This window comes from Aquarana catesbeiana, linkage group LG05 (assembly GCF_042186555.1).
Source record: "Aquarana catesbeiana isolate 2022-GZ linkage group LG05, ASM4218655v1, whole genome shotgun sequence".
In the NCBI taxonomy this organism is placed as follows: domain Eukaryota; kingdom Metazoa; phylum Chordata; class Amphibia; order Anura; family Ranidae; genus Aquarana; species Aquarana catesbeiana.
The window spans coordinates 464,320,632-464,337,403 of NC_133328.1; the positions used below are offsets into that span (position 1 = coordinate 464,320,632).

Below are 16,772 nucleotides of genomic sequence, written 5' to 3' on the forward strand. Positions count from 1 at the left end.
CATTTTTATTTCTAAGGCTGCGGTGCGGTTTCCCAGCTCTCTTATTTCTTTGGTTAGGCTTTTTGTTATTTAGTCTGAGGTTTGTTTTAAAGCCTTATGAAGCATCTTTTCAAATTGTAATAATATTACTGGGGATACTGAGGAGGCTTGTGGAGAAGTTTGTGAGAGGATTTGTTCTGTATCTGACTCAAATGGAGAGTCTTGCTGTGACATTTTCTGTCTGTGAGAGCGCCCTGATGCTGTATCTTGTGAGGTGACTGGAGCTGCTTCAGCTGCAGTGAGTGCCTGTGAGCTCTTTGTGAGGTGATTTTTATTTCTGCCACGGTTTCCTCCCAGTACCATATTTCCTGCCCAAACTTTCACAGTTTGTTCCCTGGGGCAAAAAGGTTCAAATGGATACCTTTTGAGCCTGCAGGCTCCGCTTTGTCCTTCTCTTCTCTCCTCAGCGGTGTGGAGCTCTAACAATGCATGTCTGCTCCGCTAGGCTCCGCCTCCTGCCCTCGTTGCTCAGTCCAATTTTCAGTGCTCACACTTTAAATGACAATTAGTCATGCAGCACTGTATCCGAATGAAGTTCGTATAATTTTTTTTTTACACAATTAAAGCTTTCTTTTAGTAGTATTTCATCACCACTGGGTATTTTTATTGTTTACGTTAATTAACAAAAAAATACAGAAAGTTTTGGGGAAAAAAAAGCATTTTTTTCTTTGTTTCTGTTTTAAAATTTTGCAAATAAGTCCTTTTTCTTCATAAATTTTAATCACAATTTATACTGCTACATTTCTTTGGTAAAAATAACCCGAATCAGTGATGAATTCCAGGCCAATCTCCCTGGAAAGTATTCTCTGAATGGCAGCCATGCTGAGTGGTTTACCTCCTGTGTTCACAATGCATCAGGCCGGCTGCTCAGCATAGGACCGGGGAGCAAGTGGAGATCACTGGAGTAGTGGTGTCTACTTCAGTGATTTCTAGCTTATAGGGGCATCGGCCAGGTTTGGTATATATGGATGTATTGGTCCAAGCTATACCAATGTAAAAATGTGAATATTTAATATGTATTCAATATTAAAGTGTTACTAAACAACCAAAACAATAACATCAGTCTGTATATGCAATAAAGCATGCTTGTTAGACTCACTTAGCTGTTTGATCCTGTCTTCTCTGATCCTCCCCTTTTTCCACAGTCCCCAATCCATCTCCTGATAGTACAAAGCTTTGTGGGCACTCTGCATATGCTCAGTTTGGTGTGTATTCCTAGAGTTTTTTCTTTTCTCTTGTAAGGGTGCATGTGATCAGTACTGGGCCATTCAGCACTGTCCAGACAGAGGATCAGGGGTCCTGCATCCTTATAGGACAGTCAGAGGATAAAAGAAACTTCTACAAGCTTTAACCAGAAACTGATAGAAGTCACAAGACTGCTATATACGGCTGATAGGAAAAAGTATTTAGTAGTTTATATTTACTAAAATAATTGCATTTCCATGTTCTGCGTACTGTGGGAGACCAGATATAGGGAATGCAGGGTCTTGGGTTTAGTAACACTTTAAGGGTAGATTTAGACATGCATCTAAAATCTACCTCTTCTCGGAAGCCCAATCCGTGTTCTGATTGTGTGTCTGAGGTAATTGGCAGGCAGTGATTTTTACTGGCAAATGGACTGCAGTCACGTGCATTGCATTGATCTGTTAATGGACAGGCTGAATGTACCAGGTTGATCGATCAACTTGGATGCAACCAGCCTACTGGAGTTGCTTTCGATTATCGCTAGTGGCTGCTTTAGCCGCTAGCAATAACCCCTGACTCTCCCAGGAGGGACGGCTTCCACCGCCAGGAGAATACAATGTGTCAGCAGGAGGGGTTCCCCTGTCAGCTCTATCTGTGTTGATGTGGGGAATCGTGCAAATTTCTTTTGCACCATCTATGGCCTGCTTAAACAAGATAAAGTTGAGCAAGGAGGATGTTACTACACAGACAGATGGGTACCAGAATTTGGTTTAGATTACAACATCTCTTGACATTGCTGTTAGCTACAGTTCTAGTTGCCTCAAAGGCTTTATAGGCATTATTATTATTATTATATAGGATTTATATAGCGCCAACAGTTTGCGCATCGCTTTACAGCATGGGGGCAGACAGTACGCTTACAATACAAATCAATACAGGAGGGATCAGAGGGCCCTGCTCGTTATAGCATTCACCTATTTCCTTTCAAAACAGTTTGGTGGCGATGAGATAAGGGAGAGCATTAAAGGAGTTGTAAAGACAGAAGGTTTTTTTCTGAATGCATTCTATACAAAAAACCTTCTCTGTGTAGCAGCCTCCCCAGCACCCCCTAATTACTTACCTGAGCCCCATCTCTGTCCAGGAGTGTCTTAGCCATCCGCGACTCTCCTCCTAATTGGCTGAGACACAGCAGTGTCGCCATTGCCTCCCACGGCTCTCAATCAAAGTCAGTTAGCCAATCAGGGGAGAGAGGGGGCCGGGTCGGGGCTCCGTGTCTGAATAGACACAGCTTGCTATGGGCCACTCGACAGGAGGGAGGGGCCAGAAGCTCTGAAGAGGGACCTGAGAAGAGGAGGATTTGGGGTGCTCTGTGCAAAACTAACTGCACAGAGGAGGCAAGTATAGCATGTTCGTTATTTTTTTTGTTTGTTTTTATTTTTTTAAAGAGACTTTATAATCACTTTTAACTTCATATACATGGAAAGCCTCTTTTACACTGTAAACTGTTATTGATCCAAACCCAAAATGTCATTATTGCTTTGTACCCAAAGAGCTAATTCTTTTTTTAGATATTCCACAACTTGCTGTATTGGCTCCATAGAATATTATCACTACTCAAGATCTCAGCTGAGGCTTTAACTGTATCTGCATTTGAGAATACTGCATAATGCATGGCCGTTTTTAAAATGTTGCAGTGGAATATAGCATTTCACTATCGGAGCACTTTCATATCTCTGCAGCTCTGTTTATTAAAATGACTCCCGATCCTTCAATACATCAGAGTGAATGAATGTGCAATTAATATAAATGTTATCTAATTAAACATAATATGCTTAGGGTGACAGTTCTCTGCCGCAGGATCTCAGATGGGGAGTCTCTTATGTTAAAGAGCTTCAGGCATTTCATGCCATTTCCAAATGTTTTTCTTTTCGCTTAGCCAACAAGTCCGTCTTTTTTTCTGTAATGGTGGAGATTATTTACAGAGCAATACAATTAATACACTTTTGTACAGACTAGATTGTAGCTTTTAAAGCCTGTTGCTTGTGCAGCATTTCAAATTACTTGGATAAATTCAGCTAAATAACATGTTTTATATGATAATTAGGAGATGCTTTGTTAAAGAAAGGCATGTTATGCTTAAGGGGTTTGTTGCAACCCCTCTACCCGTCAAATAAAAACGGTTCAGAGAGTAAAAAGAAAGAAGGAAAAAAAAAATAAAACATTTGAAGAAAAATGTAAAAAACACTCCACCCCGCAGCTCCTGATTGCTTATTGTAGTCACCAGTGGACCTCTGCCGCTGATCCTGGAAAGCCGTGCATCCCAGCTCTCACAAGAAGACCTTCCAGAACCGTGTAGGAGTGCATTCCTATATCATTTGTAATCTTCAGCTTTCCCAGGATCCGGCAAGAAGATACACAAATACTGCTTTTGTCCAGGTGCGCCATTTTTACATTTTTATTTGTGCTTTTATTGAGTGTCTTTTGGGGAGGGTGGAGGCTATGTAAAGCTGCAACATAAGCAGACCTTGAATTTTAAAGCAAAGTCAAATTGAATACATTTAGTAATGTGGCATTAAAGGGTAAATCCAGGCATATAGTTAAATACATAGCTGAAATACAAAGATGAGCCCTGTAATTATCATGCTTTTTTGTTTTCTTTGGGTCATCATTCCATTCCTAGTTGAATATGCTCAGGTACACAATCCACTCTGGCTGTAATTAGTCTGAACTAATCATTATAAAAACCTTGTGAGTGTAAAATGTGGCTTAAACCTGCAAATGGGAATGATAATTTAGGGGTTTATTTTATAAAAAAAGTTGACATTTCTTGGGAAATATTAGTTCTCACAAATTTTGCCTGTGTAGATAGCGTCTCATTGCAACTTCTCTGTCCATTTTCTCTATTTTGATAGAGGTGAAACTAATCCAACACAATCTATTTTGTAGATGGATTTTGACAGTTTATATAGACTTCCAATGTTTGTTTTTGTGGAGAATTTATGCAAACCTCATCCTGACTTTAACACATTATTTGCAGTGGAAAGGAGTTAGAGAACATTCTTTTCTCAGGTGTCATAATTACCTTTTTTACAAGTTGTGTTTCACTAGTCTAAATTCTATTCCTCTTTTTTTTTTTTTTTACTGATCCTTGTTACTGCTTTGCAGAAACACAGGATCACACCCTTCCCTTCTCACAGAACAGCGATCTGCTTTGTTTACATAGGCAGACCACCATTCTGCCTGTATCCTGGACGATCGGCGGTTCCTGGCGGACATCTCATCCACCAGACTCGCTGATTGGCTCCCGCTGTGTCCAATCACAGCGAAAGCAGGTCCCTGCGGCGCACGTACGCGCCTCAAACCTGGAAGTGCAGCCCAGGAAGTATATACAGTATACGGTCGGCAAACAGTTAAAGCACAATTCCAGACAAGCAACTATATCATACTTGAAATGCAAATGTAGAAACTCTTTTACTGGCCAGACAGATTTGTAATCCTGCATAGCCAACCTTGTAATCCAGGCCCCTCTGCAATCCAGCATAGCATACCTAGGTCTCTGACCATCAAGAACGCTGTACACCTTGGTTTGGGACCCATAGCCTTAGCCTGCTGATTGGTCAAAAGGGATCAGCAGTACACTAATAAGGGTATTAATGTGCTAAGGCTTAATATATCCCTTTATGGCACCATTGATAATATTTTCCCTCTCAGTACCATTGCCATTAAATATCCAAAATTTTGATGTCACACCACAACAATAGATTAGTGGAGCATGAGACAAATAGCTGTGAAGAACCTTCACCACTGGAGTGTCTAAAGCCTAGTTCACACCACTAGTTTTGGGTTGAGCCGAAAAAAACGGACATCTCAGGTCAGAGCCGCTGTACTAACAATCTGATGTTAGTACAGTGATCTCCACTGCTGAGCTATTGTGTTCTGACAGGGGGATGCACCCCCCCCCCCCCCACCAGAACACTTCAGTTGGTGCTCCCAGACTTTGGCTGAGAGCACCGCTGCGGAGCCAGTCAGCAGATCTTTTCCAGTCATTAGCCTTTGACAGAAGCTGGCCGAAAGGTTTCTGTTAAACTGGCCACTGCCGGCTGACTTTTGGCCTGTGTGTACAAGGCTTTAGGGTGCACTCACACTGGGCACAGTTTGACCACCAGTTGGTGGTCTGTGGAGAGTTCTGTGCTCAGGCATGGTTTGCACTCACTTTTTCCCCTGCCATAACACACCACTTTTACCTTTTGCCATCACAAATCCAAATGCTGGTGTCACACCACAACAATGGTTTAGTTGAGCATGAGACCAGTAGAGACGAATAGCTGTGAGGGACCTATGCCACTGGAGTGTCTTAGGGTGCACTCACACTGGGAACCGTTGGACCAAACCATTCCTGAGTTAGACTGTCTACCCTCCCCTTTCCCACACTGGTGATCTAAGGATAGTTCATGTTCATGGCTTGCACATACACTGAAGCAAACCACACTGGACCACAAGCAAACTGTGTCCATTACCACCTCTTTCAAGTGGTCTCAGGCACAGTACACCTAACTGTTACCGAGCATGGTTCGATGCACTCATACTACACAAACAAACCAAACCAAGGGGTCCAACTATGCTCAAGCTCGGTTAAAACTGTCAATTCGAGTGCCTGCTTAAGGCTGCACTCACACCTGTTGCTTTGTTTTTGCCATTTTGTTCTACATTTTTGAGCATTTTTGTTGCTATGTTTTTCAGCTTTTTCATCCGCTTCATCATCTTCTTCCCGGGGTTTGTAAAGTTTTTAGCGGTTAGGATTAGGGGGTTAACCCCAGCCTCTAACCCTAACAAAATGAATAAACAATAACTAAAAAAAGAAGCACCAGGGTTATGGGGTTAATCTATGTATTAATCTTAGGGAAATGATTTCTGTATTACTATTTATTTAGTTTTTTCTCATTTCATTTAAACGCACCTAAATGCGTGACAAAATGCGAAAAAAAACTCTCTCAAACATCCAACTGATGCATTTCTATTGGGGGGGGGCTTTAAAAATGCACCAATCTGCCTGAATTGAGCTGCAAAAGTAGCTCCAAAGCTTTTTTGAGCTTCAGGCAACTTGAAGTGAAGATGAACTAACTGCATTGAATTTCTCTCCTCCAGTGCTTTGGAGTTTCGAGCTACATAACGCTCAGGTGTAAATGGGGCCTAAGAGATTTACAGGGAAAGGAGTTGGCCCCGAGGCTGGGACAGGCATTCAACTATGTGAAAATAGTAAAATAACGTCGGTGCTCTTTCAGTGAAATTTAAACAGCCGCGTGCTGTAGATATATAATATACCAATAACTAATTATAACAAAAATGCAGAGCTGAAATAATAGTAAAGTCCACGAAAATGGGACCATAAACGAAAGTTTATCAAAATGACAAAAATAAACAATTGATATTGTTGGGCGTGTATAACATAAAGTAGTGCTCCACTTCAGCCTTCACCCAACAGTTGGAAACACCTGTAGTTCTAATCCTTCATCAATGGTAAAAATACACTCACCAGAGGGATATGCTGTCTATTTCTAGAACAGCAATAAGCGCTATGTGTAAATGGCATCCAGCATCACCACTCTCACACCACAGATGGCAGGACCAGACTATTCTATTCCACTCCACCAGGGGATAGTACCAGAGTCACCAACCAAAAACAATATTTTTGCTCATAGTGTAGTTGTAGTAGTTTTAAAATTCTCAAATATGTATTAAAAACATCCAGTACAAAAACAACCAGTATAAAAACAATTGCCACTTTCAAACATACATAAGGAGCTGCCAAACCTGCAGAGAATGGCGGCATGAGCTCTAGCCCTGCAGAGTGTAGCTCTACGTACGTTTCACGCAAATGAGAGTCTTCAGGAGCCGTCCTTTTTATGTTTTACACGCATAACAATATGAACTGTTTATTTTTGTCATTTTGACAAACTTCAGCTTATGGTCGCATTTTTGTAGACACTTTACTATTTTAGCGCTGAATTTTTTTTATTCAACTAGGTGCTTGCTTCTCTTGTCAGAGAATATTTCATCCTTCTAGCTTAATTTGCAGTCAAATCCATAGGTTACTTTCCCAACACTTTGTGTGTGTGTGTGTGTGTGTGTGTGTGTGTGTGTGTGTGTGTGTGTATACAGTTATGCAACAACTAGTATAGCATGTATTTTATGTAAGATGTAGAGGACGTGTTGTGTGGAAGAGGATAAAGTAAAGCACACAGAGGAAGAATTGTGTGAAATGGTCCATGTAAGCCACGTCATTAATATAGTACTTCCTGAGCTGCCTGTCCAGTTGTTTACTGATCAATAAGTAGTCGATGAGTTCCCACAGAGCAGCAGATGACCCCCTAGTGAGAAAATAGAGATCTGTTTGGATATCTTTGTTACCTTGATGGAGGAAGATTTGTATAATAAAATAATGTATTTTAGCTGTTCAGCATTTCAGGGTATGACGAGCCACTTAAGTGTCAGGGTGACAACCCTTTTCTTGCAGGCAATGAATTATTTCACTAGCTTACAAAGAATTTATTTTGAACCACATACTGTTCAGTGCATTGTGCTGTCTGGAGCCCAATATTCAACCAAGCAAAGTTTATTCTTTTCCACGCGTTTTATTGATTCTCACTCCCTGCCTGTGCAATTGCTGTCTAAAATCATTAAATCCTACCTATTTCTGGTGGTTGCACTGAATGTTAACTGATGCTGCATCTCAATCTAGTTGTGACATGCATGGATTTTTTTTTCTTAAAAACCATTGCACCTTCCCCTATAAGAAGAAAGTAGAAAATACAGCTGACGCACTTTGTTTTACATTACATGGCACCTTTTGACTGCATAGGGCTGTGTATACAATCATGAATAACACAAGGCCAATAAGAGGGAGCCATACCTGCACTCTGGCTTCAAAAAGTCTAAACAGCATATTCATCCTTTTGCTGATGTCTTGGAATTGCCATTGCCAAAAGAAACACCATTTACTGGATTTGCTTCATAATCCCACTATAAAAGTGCATAGATTCAGATGATTTTAGTCTCATAAGTAGTAGAGCTGCACGGTTCTGGAAAAAAATTAGAATCACGATTTTTTTGCTTAAAATCAGTGTTAATTTAGTCTACTAAAATATTTTCGTTGACTAAATTAATACTATTTTGGTCAACTAAAATACGACTAAAACGTATGAGATGACTAAAATACGACTAAAACTAAAATGGCATTTTAGTCAAAAGACTATGACTAAAACTAATTAGAAATTTGACATCAAAATTAACACTGCACTACCACATAAGAATAAGTAGAGGGCATCTACAAGCTGCTAAAAAAAATAAAAATAAAAAAAGGCTTTTCTTTTGTTTTCTTGATATTTAATGTTCAGGTGATATGTGCAATGACAATAAAATTTACAGGGTTTTTTTTTTTTTTTTTTAATATTTTCAAGTTATACCTCTGTTTGTCAAAATTTCAATAATTTTGTTTATGAAACTTGGTTTTATTTATAAAGACGTTCTACTGTATATCACAATGACTAAATCTCTGTAGTGCATGTTCAAACCGTAATACCATAACTAACAACGTTATTAGATTTTTACTCCAGGAGTATATAATGAGTTTGGCAATTCTAAATAATGCAATAAAATTAGAACTAAATCCATTCGATTTCTAGTAGACTAAAATACAACGAAAACAATTCAGATAACTAAAATACAACTAAAACTAAAATGGCATTTTAGTGAAAAGACTAAAATATGACTAAAACTGCACTTTAGTTAAAAGACTATAACAAAATCAAAATTTTACAAAAATGAATACTGTTTAGAATAAAGATAACTATTCTCGGCGTAACATCGTCTTCCACATTATACAGAACAATTGGGCTAACTTTACTGTTTAGTTTTTTCTTTTTTTTTTTTTTTTTAAATACATTGAAGTGTATTTTTTCCCAAAAAATTGCGTTTGAATGACTGCTGCGCAAATACAGAGTGACAAAATATTGCAACGACTGCCATTTTATTCTCTAGGTCTCTGCTAAATATATATAATGTTTGGGGGTCCTAAGTAATTTTCTAGCAGAAAATACTGATTTTAATTTGTAAGCAACAAGTGTCAGAAATGGGCTTAGTCTTGAAGTGGTTAAACTGACCTCATTTACAGACTGAAGTTCATCCCTTTGATCTAAAAACAAAATGATATTGATACAATATTTCCTTTTATCTCAGCACTGAGCAATGTTGATGAACGTTTGTCAGATGGTTGTTTTTATTTTTTTGACAGCTGTGAGTGAATCGAGATGGCAGCTCCAATAAGTACTATGAAGATTTAATAATTTTAAAAAAAGTCTAGAAAATGAAGCTGGCAGTTTAGGGCTCGTGCACACTATGTGCAGAGATGTTTGCTCTGCAAGGGCACATAGAAAAAAAAAAGGTTTTCTATGTAACCTATTCATACTACAATTGAGGAGCAGCGCAGAGAGGTATGGATTAAATAATAAAGTAAAAAAAAAAAAGGTAGACATTATTAAAATGCAAGGCAGCCCCCCCCCCCCAACCAACAGTACACAATGGACACCAGTCAGTGTGAATGGACCCTAAAACAATTCGTATATCATATGAGAGTATTCAACATATATTTTGTAAAAGGGGGGGAATTTTGGGACTTTAAATGAGGCACGGTAAGGTGTCTCCATCCCTGTCTCAGGTGTACAAAAAAGGGAAGTTGGGACTTTAAAATGAAGCAGATGGAATGCGGAGGAATAATTAAAAAGTTTTATTCCGTAAAGTAATACTAATAAAAGGCAAAAATTCATTCATATATATACATATATATCTTTAGCACCAATAGTAGGTATAGCAAGTACAGAAATAAATATCCATATAGCACATATCGTAACAGATACATGATGATAAGGTAATAATGTATAGGGCAATAATAAAACCTACAGGTACCAAGAGTGGCATGTTCGATAACTGTGTCCGTGAAACACATGTTTGTATAAAAATAAGTAAATAACTAGTATAAAGGTGGCATCAAATTAAACTCTTAGCTCAAGGTGGCATCAGATTAAACTCGTAGCTCGACGCGTTTTGTGAATACCTTCACTCGTCAGGAGCAGATGCGACAATTGCCTATAGAATATAATAAGCATGATAAGCCACACTAAATGTAGAAAGGAATAAGATTGGTAGACTTATGTTAGAAATAATAGGCCAAACACACTTACCAAAACGGGCAGATAATAAAGCATGCGGGAAATGGCACACGGTGAGCCTGAGGCAAATGACCCCTCCACGGGGGCTGAGGTGGCGTGTGTAGAGGATTGCAGCATTGGATGATGTAAAAAGAGCATGGGTAGGAAATGGTGTCCATATGAATATAGTAGTATTGTGTGGTTCATCAGACAAGAATATCTGGAAATAAATATTATGTATATGTATAATTTGAAACAATAAAAGTTGTTTTAGAGTAATTCTTAATGAACCCAATAGACGTGTATAAAGTAGTGTAAGAAAAGGGGACATGAATGGACTAAATAGTTGGTGTGCAAAAAAAAAAAAAAAAAAAGTAGACATTATTAAAATGCAAGGCATTTTACATTTTTACATTTTGCATTATTTACATATGTATGCTGTCTTATTGGTGCCGTGCTCGTTCATTCCTCTATCTTTTGGAGACAAGTTTAGGGAACTGTCTCCACCCCTAATTTCTAGTCTAATTTGGATGATGGTACCCCCATTTTTTTTTTTTTTTTTGAATATTCTATTCCCCTACATATATACCCTCAAAGGCTTTTTTGCACTTGTATAAGAGCAGTGTGAACAAGCAAGCTATGACAAAGCATTTGCAGAGATTTTTATGCAAGCATTGTTGAAGCTTTTAGGCTGGGTTCACATCTAAGTCACATGCGGCTTGCAGCAGAGGTTCGATGTGTCCCTGTTCTACATTTTAGGGGCTAATCGGGATTTGAATTTTTGCCTGAATTCAACCCTGAAACAGAGCCAAAGACGCACAGGACATCTGTGCAATCCGCTCCGCAGCCGCCCTGGAGGTATATGAACCGGCTGGAAACTTGCATCCAATTCGCCCTAGTGTGAACCCAGCCTTAATGCCGTATACACACGAGCAGACTTTTCAGCATCAAAGGTCCGAAGGTCTTTTCCGACGGAGTTACTACGGACTTTCGAACGACCGGACTTGCCCACACACTAAAGTCCGCTGGTTTGAATGTGATGACGTACGAAGGGACTAGAATAAGGAAATTCATATGCAGTAGCCAATAGCTGCCCTTGCGTCGTTTTTTGTCCGTCGGACTAGCATACAGACGAACAAATTTTTCGACCAGACTCGAGTCCGTCGGAAAGATTTGAAACATGTTCTAAATCTAAAGTCCATCTGATTTTTCGACAGCAAAGGTCCGATGAAGCCCACACACAATCGAATTGTCCGGCGGATTCGTTCCATCGGATCTTTGCTGTTAAAGTCCGCTCGTGTGTACACAGCATTAAAGTAGCATTCAACTCCAGTTTGTAAATGTTGAACACAAATACTAATGGGAGTGCTGATTGCCACTGTTAACAAGCTGCTAGCAGGCTTTTAACAAGCTTCAAGAGGCACCGAAGCCTGCTAGCAGCTTGTTAACAGTGGCAATCAGCACTCCCATTAGTATTTGTGTTCAACATTTAAAAACTGGAGCTGAATGGTACTTTTAAAAGCTTCATCAAAGCTTGCGGAAATCTCTGCAAATAATTTATCATAGCTTGCTGTTCACACTGCTCTTCTACAAGCTGAAGCTCATGTGAAACAGGCAAAAAATACTTTTACTTTAGACAGAGCCAGTTTCAGGGAACTAGTTTGACAGCCACCAGAATTTGCAGACTTATCTCAGGGGAAAATTCATACAGCATAGAGGAGGATGCTGGCAGGGTATAAATTAGCAGCCTGTCTTCAGATTGTCAGTAGTGTTGAGTTGAGTACATTATTTCATGTATTCACTGTCTTGATATTGGCAGTCATGTATAAGGATCAGACTTCCGAAAACATCCCAGCATAGTCTAATATAAGCACGCAGAGGAGATGTACATCAAGGGGAAGCTATGCTGGGGTGATCTTAGAAGTCGGGCCCTAATATACGAATACCAATATCAAGACTGTGAATACATGAATTAACATTCAAATTTAAATGTATGCCTTGTAGTATGGAACATTATCAGAATGATTGAATTGTACTTTAAAAGCTGTTTTATATATTGATTTAAAAAATATATATGATTTTAATCTGTTCATTGATCTTTTGGGCACCTAATAGGTCCCATATACTGTATCTCACAAAAGTGAGTACACCCCTCACATTTTTGTAAATATTTTATTATATTTTTTCATGTGACAACACTGAAGAAATTACACTTTGCTACAATGTAAAGTAGTGAGTGTACAGCTTGTATAACAGTGTAAATTTGCGGTCCCCTAAAAATAACTCAACACACAGCCATTAATGTCTAAACAGCAGGCAACAAAAGTGAGTACACCCCTAGGTGAAAATGTCCAAATTGGGCCCAAAGTGTCAATATTTTGTGTGGCCACCATTATTTTCCAGCACTGCCTTAACCCTCTTGGGCATGGAGTTCACCAGAGCTTCACAGGTTGCCACTGGAGTCCTCTTCCACTCAACTCACAAGACGACATCACGGAGCTGGTGGATGTTAAAGATCTTGTGCTCCTCCACCTTCCATTTAAGGATGCCCCACACATGCTCAATAGGGTTTAGGTCTGGAGACATGCTTGGCCAGTCCAATACCTTTACCCTCAGCTTCTTTAGCAAAGCAGTGGTCGTCTTGGAGGTGTAATTGGGGTCGTTAACATGTTGGAATACTGCCCTGCGGCCCAGTCTCCGAAGGGAAGGGATCATGCTCTGCTTCAGTATGTCACAGTACATGTTGGCATTCATGGTTCCCTCAGTGAACTATAGCTCCACAGTGCCGGCAGCACTCATGCAGCCCCAGACCATGACACTACAACCTCCATGCATGACTGTAGGCAAGATGCACTTGTCTTTGCACTCTTCACCTGGTTGCCGCCACACACGCTTGACACCATCTGAACCACATAAGTTTATCTTGTCACATCAGACCACAGGAGATGGTTCCAGTAATCCATGTCCTTAGTCTGCTGGTCTTCAGCAAACTGTTTGCAGGCTTTCTTCTGCATCATCTTTAGAAGAGGCTTCCTTCTGGGATGACAGCCATGCAGACCAATTTGATGCAGTGTGCGGCGTATGGTCTGACAGGCTGACCCCCCCCCCCCCAACCTCTGCAGCAATGCTGGCAGCACTCATACATCTATTTCCCAAAGACAACCTCTGGATATGATGCTGAGCACGTGCACTCAACTTCTTTGATCAACCATGGCGAGGCCTGTTCTGAGTGGAACCTGTCCTGTTAAACCGCTGTATGGTCTTGGCCACCATGCTGCAGCTCAGTTTCAGGGTCCTGGCAATCTTATAGCCTAGGCTACCTTTTATGTAGAGCAACAATTCTTTTTTTCAGATCCTCAGAGTTCTTTGCCATGAGGTACCATGTTGAACTTCTAGTGACCAGTATGAGAGAGTGAGAACGATAACACCAAATTTAACACGCCTGTTCCCCATTCACATCTGAGACCTTGTAACACTAACAAGTCACATGACACCGGGAAGAAAAAATGGCTAATTGGGCTCAATTTGGACATTTTCACTTAGGGGTGTACTCACTTTTGTTGCCAGCGGTTTAGACATTAATGGCAGTGTGTTCAGTTATTTTGAGGGGACAGCAAATTTACAAGTTATACAAGCTGTACACTCACTACTTTACATTGTAGCAAAGTGTCATTTCTTCAGTGTTGTCACATGAAAAGATTTAATACATTTTTACAAAAATGTGAGGGGTGTACTCACTTTTGTGAGATACTGTACATATCTATTTTTTTAATACAGTATATTAACAAGGGTGGTGCCTTGATCAGCTCACAGCAGGTGTCTGGTGTGTCCCTGTTCACTGTTTTAGGTTTGATTTCGGTCTGAATTTTTGACTGAATTCGAACCTGAAACGGGCCAGACGACGCACATGACTCCTGTGTGATTTGCTCCAGAGATGTGTGAACCGGCTCCATTGAGAGCCGGTCACAATCTCCTGACATACGAATTGGATTAGTGGAAACCCGCTTCAAAATCGCAATAGCGTGAACCCAGCCTCAAAGCTTGCAAGGGGTTTTTTGAACATTGGCTGATTGACCTCCCATTTGAAAGTGTATTTATATCTCCAATGCTGGCAGACCAGAAATGATCCTTTTAGCTGTCTGTAACGGTGGCGTTCTGACCACTATTTTAAAGTAGAATTCTGGGATACAACTAACTAATCTTAAATCTGCTCCCTCCCTCTTTCTAGCCCTTATGCTAAATACCCTGTGGAAGAATGATGCATATACTTACCTATTTTCAAGCCACTCCAATAGACTCTCCTCTCTCGGCTAGCAGTGTCTTCATGGAAGAGGAGGAAGTAATTGTACTGTATATGTGACATCACCATTCAGGCATTCCAGCTGTTGTTGGAACGCTCTCATGTCCCCTACTGTCAGTGCTGGCTGACATGGGGGGGGTCACATGACCAGTAGCCAAAGAATAGGCAAGTATATAATCATCTACCTCCTAGATGTTAGAAGAGGGGTGGGAGCAGTTTTAAGATTAGATAGTTATATCCCACAAATCCAATTTGAAGTGTTTGTAAACCCTTCCATATACCCAGTAAAGTGACTGGCCTCTGGTGATACACAATCGAAACAAATCCTCCTACATAAGTTATACCTGTTTATTCAGAGTCTTTTCCTCTCTACAGTCATTCAAAGTGCTGAATTGTAAAGCTTGTCTGAACTGTTACATACTGCAGAGCTCAGTGAGGAGAGTGCTGAGAGCTGATTGGAGGGAAGGGGCACACCCCCATTCACATACACAAGAACAGACTGTCAATCAGCTGGAGGTCCCTCCCTTGTCACCATTTTTCTCTAGGTGTCAGGAAAACTTGTCAGAAACGTGTTATAAAGGAATAAACTTGCGCGGTCCTATGTGAAATTTTGTTTTTAAAAAATATAAACCATCTACCTACGGTGAATATAGTCAAAATAAACTCAGAAAAGGAAAATATATAATAAATCTATAGTGACCATGAATTAGCTGCAACCACTTGGTAGTGTACCCAAAAAAACTACGTAATCAAATGTAAAAGGAAGAAATAAGAGTGGTGTGCTTATTCATTAATAAGGCTCTTTACCACGTGATCAGCTGTGTCCAGTCACGGCTGATCACGATGTAAACAGGAAGAGCCGTTGATCGGCTTTTCCTCACTCGTGTCTGACAGACGCGAGTAGACGAGAGCCGATCGGCAGCTCTCCTGACAGGGGGGGTCTGTGTTGATTGTTTATCAGCGCAGCCCCCCCCTCGGATCCCGCCCAGGACCACCATCATGCCACCCAGGACCATCCACACTGGACCACCAGGGAAATGCAAATCTGTGCCAAGGCAGCTGCCAATCAATGCCCAGGTAGCTGCCAATCAGTGCCCACTCACAATGGCTACCACTGCCAGTTCCACCAGGGATGCCTATCAGTGCTCATCAGTGCCGCCTATCAGTGCCACCCATAAATACCCATCTTTGCAGCCTTTCAGTGCCACCCATGAGTGCCCATCAGTGCCACCTATCAATGCCCATCAGTGCTGCATATCAGTGCCACCCATCAGTGCTGCCTACCAGTGCCCATCGTCGGTGCCTGCCAGTGCCCGCTCATTGGTGCCACCTCATCGGTGCCGCCTTATCAGTGCCCATCAGTGAAGGAGAAAACTTATTTATTCACAAAATTTTAAAACAGAAACAAAAGCAAAACTTTTATTTCTTTTCAAAATTTTTGGTCTATTTTTATTTGTTTAGCAAAAAATAAAAACCGCAGAGGTGATCAAATACCACCAAAAGAAAGCTCTATTTGTGGGAACAAAATGATAAAAATTCTGTTTGTGTACAGTGTAGCATGACCGCTTAATTGTCATTTAAACAGCGACAGTGCAGAAAGCTGAAAATTGGCTTGGGCAGGAAGGTGTGTAAGTGCCTGGTATTGAAGTGGTTAAGAATCGTTATCGCAAATTTTTTTCCCCCCTTACGATCTTGATAAAGTATTTCCAGATTCCTTCTGTGCAGAGAATTCTCTCTGCTCTGCTAAAGCCAACAGCCGTCAAAAGAAAGGGAAAAAAAAAAAAACGGCAGTCTTCCAAGGCATTGTTAAAGCGGGGGTTCACCCACACCGCCAAAAAAAAAAAAATATTAAAAGCCAGCAGCTACAAATACTGCAGCTGCTGACTTTTAATACATGGCCACTTACCTGTCCCAGGGTTCAGCGATGTCGGCAGGGGATGCCGAGAACCCGCTCGGTTCTCGGCAGCTGCCGCCGCCGTCCTAGGTGAGGGAATCAGGAAGTGAAGCGTTGCGGCTTCACTTCCCGGTTCCCTACTGCGCATGCG

General features: G+C 40.7%; 1 protein-coding gene and 1 pseudogene across 1 annotated transcript in view; both read left to right on the top strand.

Moving 5' to 3' along the window:
* Positions 1-16,772, top strand: part of LOC141146052 (small nuclear ribonucleoprotein G pseudogene) — a 70,815-nt pseudogene that overhangs the window by 21,896 nt on the left and 32,147 nt on the right.
* The window catches only part of EPB41L3 (erythrocyte membrane protein band 4.1 like 3), a 291,386-nt gene continuing 277,864 nt past the window's right edge, over positions 3,251-16,772 (top strand). The window contains exon 1 of the mRNA XM_073631385.1: positions 3,251-3,660. The gene's annotated coding sequence lies outside the window, so the exon portion shown is untranslated. The remainder of the gene's footprint in view (positions 3,661-16,772) is intronic.